The 8967-nt window shown below is 28.1% G+C and overlaps 1 long non-coding RNA gene across 1 annotated transcript; it reads right to left on the minus strand.

Moving 5' to 3' along the window:
- LOC134705118 (uncharacterized) lies at positions 1–8605 on the minus strand. Its single transcript, XR_010105487.1, has 3 exons — positions 8475–8605; positions 7199–7424; positions 1–161 (listed from the first exon to the last, which is right to left on the minus strand). It is a non-coding gene; the product is annotated as an uncharacterized LOC134705118 (long non-coding RNA).
- Positions 8606–8967: the final 362 nt, after the last annotated feature.

The raw sequence follows: 8967 nt of genomic DNA on the forward strand, positions 1-8967 counted from the left end.
TAAAATAAATCAGAAAACTTTCATTTTAAAACTTTTAACAGATTATCGAAAAAGTTACAAATGATATGATAAATAATTGTCTATAATTGATAAAATCGATCCTTGAAAATAACATTGGTGTAGGTCTGAATCTGTGTGTAACCAGTTCTGTCATTCATCACCTTATAATAATAATAATAATAATAATAATAATAATAATAATAATAATAATAATAATAATAATAATAATAATAATAATAATAATAATAATAATTATAATAATAATAATATAGGGTTATTGCATGTATATTGGGGAATATTGTCCCAAGACGAAATTTATATTGCATAAGCTTGCGAGTGCAATATATGTTCTACGAGGGACAATATTCCACAATATTCATGCAATAACCCTTTTATTGTATAGCAATATAATATTTGAAAGTAAAAATTGGTTTAAACTAAGATTTTGTCGTTGATGACGTCATGAATTTTGAAGATTTATTGCATTAGTGCAATATTAGAATTTATTGCACGCTAACTTCTGGTTACTTTCTGTGGGAAATATTATATTGCTATGCAATAATAATAATACTAATAATATAATGATAATACAGCGGTTCATTCCCTCTATTCCCACTTTTTAAAAATCTGGTAAGAAAAGGTAAAATTTCATGTGGGAATAGGAGGAAAACTTGTGCAAACAAAGGATTATACTGTATAACATTTTTTAATAAACTGTTAATTGTCCAGTGTATTTTTTATTAGAACAGGTAATTAATAAGTTATTTTTGCATCTGTATGAATTCTGTTTTTTTAAACAAAATAAATAGAAAAGAAATTAAAACAAATATAATATAAGTGAATTATTTTATTACTTTAATAACACAAATTCAACTGTAGATTCAAGCAAGCATAATATAACACAAATTATACAACAGCATTAAATCAAATCACACATTGTAGCAAAAACATTAGACAATCACTGTATACAAGTCTATTAAAGTTTATCAATCTATTCCACGTGAAGAAGGTGGGAGACTGTATCACCAAACTCTGCTGTTGTGACTAATTCCTGGTTGCATGTTTAATCTTAAGTTCGTCTAATCTGTTTTTGATTTCTATATACTTCTTTTTGGGGGCCACTCTCTTCCCACCGGCTGCATACATTACTGGATCATGGTCAGGGTGTTGAAGACTTCCTCATGTTTCAGAAGTTTAATTTGTTTGGATGTGGATGCGTGACATGTTTCTTCAGCTTGCTGTGCCATCCCTCTAGACGATTTGTTGTCCTTTGTCCTTGTGTTAAGTAGTGGTTCCAAAGGTGACTGTTCTGTTCAACCCAGTATGTTGTTACATAGTCTGTAAAGGCTGTGTAGTTGATGTTGGTATCAATCTGATCTATGTCTGTGAGGGCATTAAACCACATATCTTCCAGATCATCAAAGGGTATAAGTGGAAGTACAGCAGCACGGCGTACTAGTTGATGAATATTGTCGTTATCCTTGTAGTGGAAGAAACAGCCTTTTGCGTTGATGCCAGGAAATACAGAGTATGCTGCATTTCGTATTGCAACTTCATAGTCCAGGAAGATAGTGGTAGGCTGAAGTTGTAGTTGGTGTTAGTGGCAGATATCTGTAAGTAAAGCCAGGAACCTAGTTATGTATAATATACTAGTTCACTCTTGGTTAGAAGTAAACTGTGCACGAGTGGATACATTGCACCGTCAACTATTGCGTGAAAAGTTAACAGTTGGAAAAATAGGCTTGGACAGGTGTAAAATGTACCATCACCATATATGATATCTGCCGCTGATCAGTGTGTTAGATTCTTCTGCGTATACTGAAGATTAGCACACGCCCTACTGTGTTGTCGTCTGTTAGTTGATTATTGGTCCAAGTAATTATCTTTTTAGAGTATACTTTTATTCAACATCTTAAGATTATACTTGGTTATAATATTATTTGTATCATGATTTTATTAGTACAGCAGACAATTTTTTAAGGTTACAAATTGATTTTATTTTAAAATAAATCTAACTCCAATCTATTCATCGTGATGTTTCATTATTTTTAAGTACAAATTCAAAAATTTAAAAATAAATCTTACCTCAATCTATTTATCATATTGTTTCTTATTGTTAAGTATTTCTTTGATGAAAAAAGAAACATACTACAAATAAACAAGATATTATACAAAAACTTTGTTCCAAATATGTTATGCTTTTTAAAAAAATACAGGTAAATATAAGATGAAATTCTAAATAACCTTGATTGTTTTAAAAACAAATTATTTATCATAAAATCCATTGTTATTTGCATGTGGTAATAGAAGGAATAGTATTTTTAAAAAGTGGGAATAGGATGAAGACACCAATACAGCAAATCCTAAAACTATACCATTTAATTTTATATGTTTGTGTTTAAAAATACTTGTCAACTAGTATATCATTTATTTGTGCTAAGATAATGTCGTTTTTTGTTTGTGTATTTTTCAAGTACCAAGTCAGGAATATGGCAGTTTATTTCTGTTGTTCTTTTCTATGTATGTTGGCGTTTATTTCTGTTGCACTTCAACGGTCCTTTGTTTTCCTCTTATAGTTGTTGTGTTCCCTTAGTTTTGGTTTGTAACTCTGATTTGTTTTCTCTCAACCGATTTATGACTTTTTAAACATCGGTATACTTCTAATGTTTATATTCCCCCCTCCAACTCCAATGTAGTGATTATTGTCGCAAATTCAATGTTTGGAAACGAAAATTAAATCTATGATGTTGTATGTGTAATTAAATCTATAATGTTGTATGTGTAATTAAAGCTATGATGTTGTATGTGTAATTAAAGCTATGATGTTGTATGTGTAATTAAATCTATGATGTTGTATGTGTAATTAAATCTATGATGTTGTATGTGTAATTAAATCTAAGATGTTGTATGTGTAATTAAATCTATGATGTTGTATGTGTAATTAAATCTATGATGTTGTATGTGTAATTAAATCTCTGATGTTGTATGTGTAATTAAATCTCTGATGTTGTATGTGTAATTAAATCTCTGATGTTGTATGTGTAATTAAATCTCTGATGTTGTATGTGTAATTAAATCTCTGATGTTGTATGTGTAATTAAATCTCTGATGTTGTATGTGTAATTAAATCTCTGATGTTGTATGTGTAATTAAATCTCTGATGTTGTATGTGTAATTAAATCTCTGATGTTGTATGTGTAATTAAATCTCTGATGTTGTATGTGTAATTAAATCTCTGATGTTGTATGTGTAATTAAATCTCTGATGTTGTATGTGTAATTAAATCTCTGATGTTGTATGTGTAATTAAATCTCTGATGTTGTATGTGTAATTAAATCTCTGATGTTGTATGTGTAATTAAATCTCTGATGTTGTATGTGTAATTAAATCTCTGATGTTGTATGTGTAATTAAATCTCTGATGTTGTATGTGTAATTAAATCTCTGATGTTGTATGTGTAATTAAATCTCTGATGTTGTATGTGTAATTAAATCTCTGATGTTGTATGTGTAATTAAATCTCTGATGTTGTATGTGTAATTAAATCTCTGATGTTGTATGTGTAATTAAATCTCTGATGTTGTATGTGTAATTAAATCTCTGATGTTGTATGTGTAATTAAATCTCTGATGTTGTATGTGTAATTAAATCTCTGATGTTGTATGTGTAATTAAATCTCTGATGTTGTATGTGTAATTAAATCTCTGATGTTGTATGTGTAATTAAATCTCTGATGTTGTATGTGTAATTAAATCTCTGATGTTGTATGTGTAATTAAATCTCTGATGTTGTATGTGTAATTAAATCTCTGATGTTGTATGTGTAATTAAATCTCTGATGTTGTATGTGTAATTAAATCTCTGATGTTGTATGTGTAATTAAATCTCTGATGTTGTATGTGTAATTAAATCTCTGATGTTGTATGTGTAATTAAATCTCTGATGTTGTATGTGTAATTAAATCTCTGATGTTGTATGTGTAATTAAATCTCTGATGTTGTATGTGTAATTAAATCTCTGATGTTGTATGTGTAATTAAATCTCTGATGTTGTATGTGTAATTAAATCTCTGATGTTGTATGTGTAATTAAATCTCTGATGTTGTATGTGTAATTAAATCTCTGATGTTGTATGTGTAATTAAATCTCTGATGTTGTATGTGTAATTAAATCTCTGATGTTGTATGTGTAATTAAATCTCTGATGTTGTATGTGTAATTAAATCTCTGATGTTGTATGTGTAATTAAATCTCTGATGTTGTATGTGTAATTAAATCTCTGATGTTGTATGTGTAATTAAATCTCTGATGTTGTATGTGTAATTAAATCTCTGATGTTGTATGTGTAATTAAATCTCTGATGTTGTATGTGTAATTAAATCTCTGATGTTGTATGTGTAATTAAATCTCTGATGTTGTATGTGTAATTAAATCTCTGATGTTGTATGTGTAATTAAATCTCTGATGTTGTATGTGTAATTAAATCTCTGATGTTGTATGTGTAATTAAATCTCTGATGTTGTATGTGTAATTAAATCTCTGATGTTGTATGTGTAATTAAATCTCTGATGTTGTATGTGTAATTAAATCTCTGATGTTGTATGTGTAATTAAATCTCTGATGTTGTATGTGTAATTAAATCTCTGATGTTGTATGTGTAATTAAATCTCTGATGTTGTATGTGTAATTAAATCTCTGATGTTGTATGTGTAATTAAATCTATGATGTTGTATGTGTAATTAAATCTATGATGTTGTATGTGTAATTAAATCTATGATGTTGTATGTGTAATTAAATCTATGATGTTGTATGTGTAATTAAATCTATGATGTTGTATGTGTAATTAAATCTATGATGTTGTATGTGTAATTAAATCTATGATGTTGTATGTGTAATTAAATCTATGATGTTGTATGTGTAATTAAATCTATGATGTTGTATGTGTAATTAAATCTATGATGTTGTATGTGTAATTATATGATGTTGTATGTGTAATTAAATCTATGATGTTGTATGTGTAATTAAATCTATGATGTTGTATGTGTAATTAAATCTATGATGTTGTATGTGTAATTAAATCTATGATGTTGTATGTGTAATTAAATCTATGATGTTGTATGTGTAATTAAATCTATGATGTTGTATGTGTAATTAAATCTATGATGTTGTATGTGTAATTAAATCTATGATGTTGTATGTGTAATTAAATCTATGATGTTGTATGTGTAATTAAATCTATGATGTTGTATGTGTAATTAAATCTATGATGTTGTATGTGTAATTAAATCTATGATGTTGTATGTGTAATTAAATCTATGATGTTGTATGTGTAATTAAATATATGATGTTGTATGTGTAATTAAATCTATGATGTTGTATGTGTAATTAAATCTATGATATTGTATGTGTAATTAAATCTATGATGTTGTATGTGTAATTAAATCTATGATGTTGTATGTGTAATTAAATCTATGATGTTGTTTGTGTAATTAAATCTATGATATTGTATGTGTAATTAAATCTATGATGTTGTATGTGTAATTAAATCTATGATGTTGTATGTGTAATTAAATCTATGATGTTGTATGTGTAATTAAATCTATGATGTTGTTTGTGTAATTAAATCTATGATGTTGTATGTGTAATTAAATCTATGATGTTGTATGTGTAATTAAATCTATGATGTTGTATGTGTAATTAAATCTATGATGTTGTTTGTGTAATTAAATCTATGATATTGTATGTGTAATTAAATCTATGATGTTGTATGTGTAATTAAATCTATGATGTTGTATGTGTAATTAAATCTATGATGTTGTATGTGTAATTAAATCTATGATGTTGTATGTGTAATTAAATCTATGATGTTGTATGTGTAATTAAGTCTATGATGTTGTGTGTGTAATTAAGTCTATGATGTTGTATGTGTAATTAAATCTATGATGTTGTATGTGTAATTAAATCTATGATGTTGTATGTGTAATTAAATCTATGATGTTGTATGTGTAATTAAATCTATGATGTTGTATGTGTAATTAAGTCTATGATGTTGTGTGTGTAATTAAGTCTATGATGTTGTATGTGTAATTAAATCTATGATGTTGTATGTGTAATTAAATCTATGATGTTGTATGTGTAATTAAATCTATGATGTTGTATGTGTAATTAAATCTATGATGTTGTATGTGTAATTAAATCTATGATGTTGTGTGTGTAATTAAGTCTATGATGTTGTATGTGTAATTAAATCTATGATGTTGTATGTGTAATTAAATCTATGATGTTGTATGTGTTGTATGTGTAATTAAATCTATGATGTTGTATGTGTAATTAAATCTATGATGTTGTATGTGTAATTAAATCTATGATGTTGTATGTGTAATTAAATCTATGATGTTGTATGTGTAATTAAATCTATGATGTTGTATGTGTAATTAAATCTCTGATGTTGTATGTGTAATTAAATCTATGATGTTGTATGTGTAATTAAATCTATGATGTTGTATGTGTAATTAAATCTATGATGTTGTATGTGTAATTAAATCTATGATGTTGTATGTGTAATTAAATCTAAGACGTTGTATGTGTAATTAAATCTCTGATGTTGTATGTGTAATTAAATCTATGATGTTGTATGTGTAATTAAATCTATGATGTTGTATGTGTAATTAAATCTAAGACGTTGTATGTGTAATTAAGTATTTGAGATACGAGAATCTTGATGAAGTTTACAGAAAACAGAATAACGAAAAAAAAAAGAAAGTATGAAAAAATCGTATTTTAGAAAATCGTTTGGTGCTTAAATATAAAGAAAAGAATTAAACTTGCAAACTAAAATAAGGATACATTTGCGTTAAAATAAAAACAATGACAAACACTTTACAGTGGAATCACCATCTATTTGGATATAAGTAAACAGTAAAATAACAAAAATAATGAACTCTAAGAAAAATTCCAAACTGAATGTCCGTAATAAAATAATAAAATTCCAAAATTAAAGACTCAAACACATCAAACGAAAGGATAACAACTGTCATATTTCTGACTTGGTACATGCATTTTGTAGAAATTGGGGATAATAGACTTGGGTCAGAGATAAAGAAGAGCAAAAAGTAAGAAATATGAAAAAAATAACCCCAAGAATCTGATTTTTGAAATGATCATCCCCGTAATAATACTACTGATTTATCAATTAAAGTTACCTTTATTGTGGACACATGCAGTGATGATGTTCTCCTTCTGGTTCACAAATACAGTTTGCGGGACAAGCAATCGTAGCATTACTTGGATGACATTCAATTGGAATTTCACAGAAACAGCAGTTAGCGGTACTATTATGATAATGACAATGGGGAGCTCCTCCACTTTTACAATGTGAGGAACAGTCATCACTGTGTAAATTACATGTTGTACAACTCAGTACAATGCCTGAAAAAAATCATGTGTATATATATAGGAAGATGTTGTGTGAGTGCCAATGAGACAACTCTTCATCCAAGTATCAATTTATAAAAGTAAACCATTATAGGTCAAGGTACGGCCTTCAACACTGAGCTTTGGCTCACACCGAACAGCAAGCTATAAAGGGTCCCCCAAAATTACTAGTGTAAAATCATTCAAACGGGAAAACCAAAAATCTAATCTATATAAAAACGAGAAACAGGTATAAACCACACAAACAGACGACACCCACTGAACATCCGATTCCTGATATGTATATTAAAGGCTGCACTGCTTTCAACGAAATAAGTATTGATACCTCCATAGTTGTATACTAAATTTTATTTCGAGAAGACAAGAGTTCCTAATTTTATGCAGCCGATAGTATATACAAACTACACAACAATTATTGAAATTATCAGGGCTAATCTACATAAAATTTAGCCGTATTTGGCACATCTTTTTGGAATGTTTGATCCTCAATGCTCTTCAATTTTATACTTGATTGGATTGATAACAATTTTGATATGAGCGTCTCTGATGAGTCTTATGTAAACGAAACGTGCGTCTGGCGTACTAAATTATAATCCTGGTACCTTTGATAACTATTTGATAGTAGGTAATTGAAAGTGTTGATACTTTTTTGAAAATTTTACAAAAAAAACAAAACAAAACAAAACAAAACACTACACAGAACACTTAAGTTCTACAAGATTAGTCATATGATGGAGGGTTATCTCATTTGCACTCATACCACATCTTCCTATATCTGAATATGAAAGTTGTAGGAAAATCCTACTCCACGTGTCAAATCTGTCGAGTTACATCGAAAAAAAACTTTGCTTATAAACGTAGCAAATTGAAACATAATCGATAAAGCTGAATTAAACAATAATAAACCTCTACTTTAGAAAATATTTCTCGTTTACCGAGGTTTAAACATTAGTAAACAACTGTCACCTTTTTCTGGTCAAAACATATTGTGTATGGACATTGAAGAAATAAACTTTTCTCAAAATAGAATGAAAGAAAACTTACCATAAAGACAAACGCATACAATCCCAACAAGCAAGAGTTTCATATTCAATGTCAATGTGATTAGATTATTATTTTAACCGCTTACATGTTCTATTTATACCAGTTAGTCATTTTTTTTTAAAACTTATTTAAAATAATTGTTTACTAGATTGCTATACATCGTGCGTAATTCAATTTTTAAAATAAAAACATTAAATTAACAAACATACTCAGTTTATCCTTTATGAACAGGATAGTAAAAACGTTTTAGCCGCAATACATTAATATCATTTGTTATTACATGAAAATAACATCATGTCAAATTAATTGCATCATTTCTTCACGTATCCAAAATAAACATCCGTTTACTATGAAAACTAAATTGAACATTCCCTATATTTGGATGTGGTTCAATTTAAATGTCCGTCACTTACTATAACACAGAGTCATTAACATAAACATTCGGCAATCCTCGGTATAATCCGCTAGATGAGGGAACGGAATCGGCCGAGTT

Source organism: Mytilus trossulus, chromosome 2, assembly GCF_036588685.1.
Source record: "Mytilus trossulus isolate FHL-02 chromosome 2, PNRI_Mtr1.1.1.hap1, whole genome shotgun sequence".
NCBI classification, from domain to species: Eukaryota; Metazoa; Mollusca; class Bivalvia; order Mytilida; family Mytilidae; genus Mytilus; species Mytilus trossulus.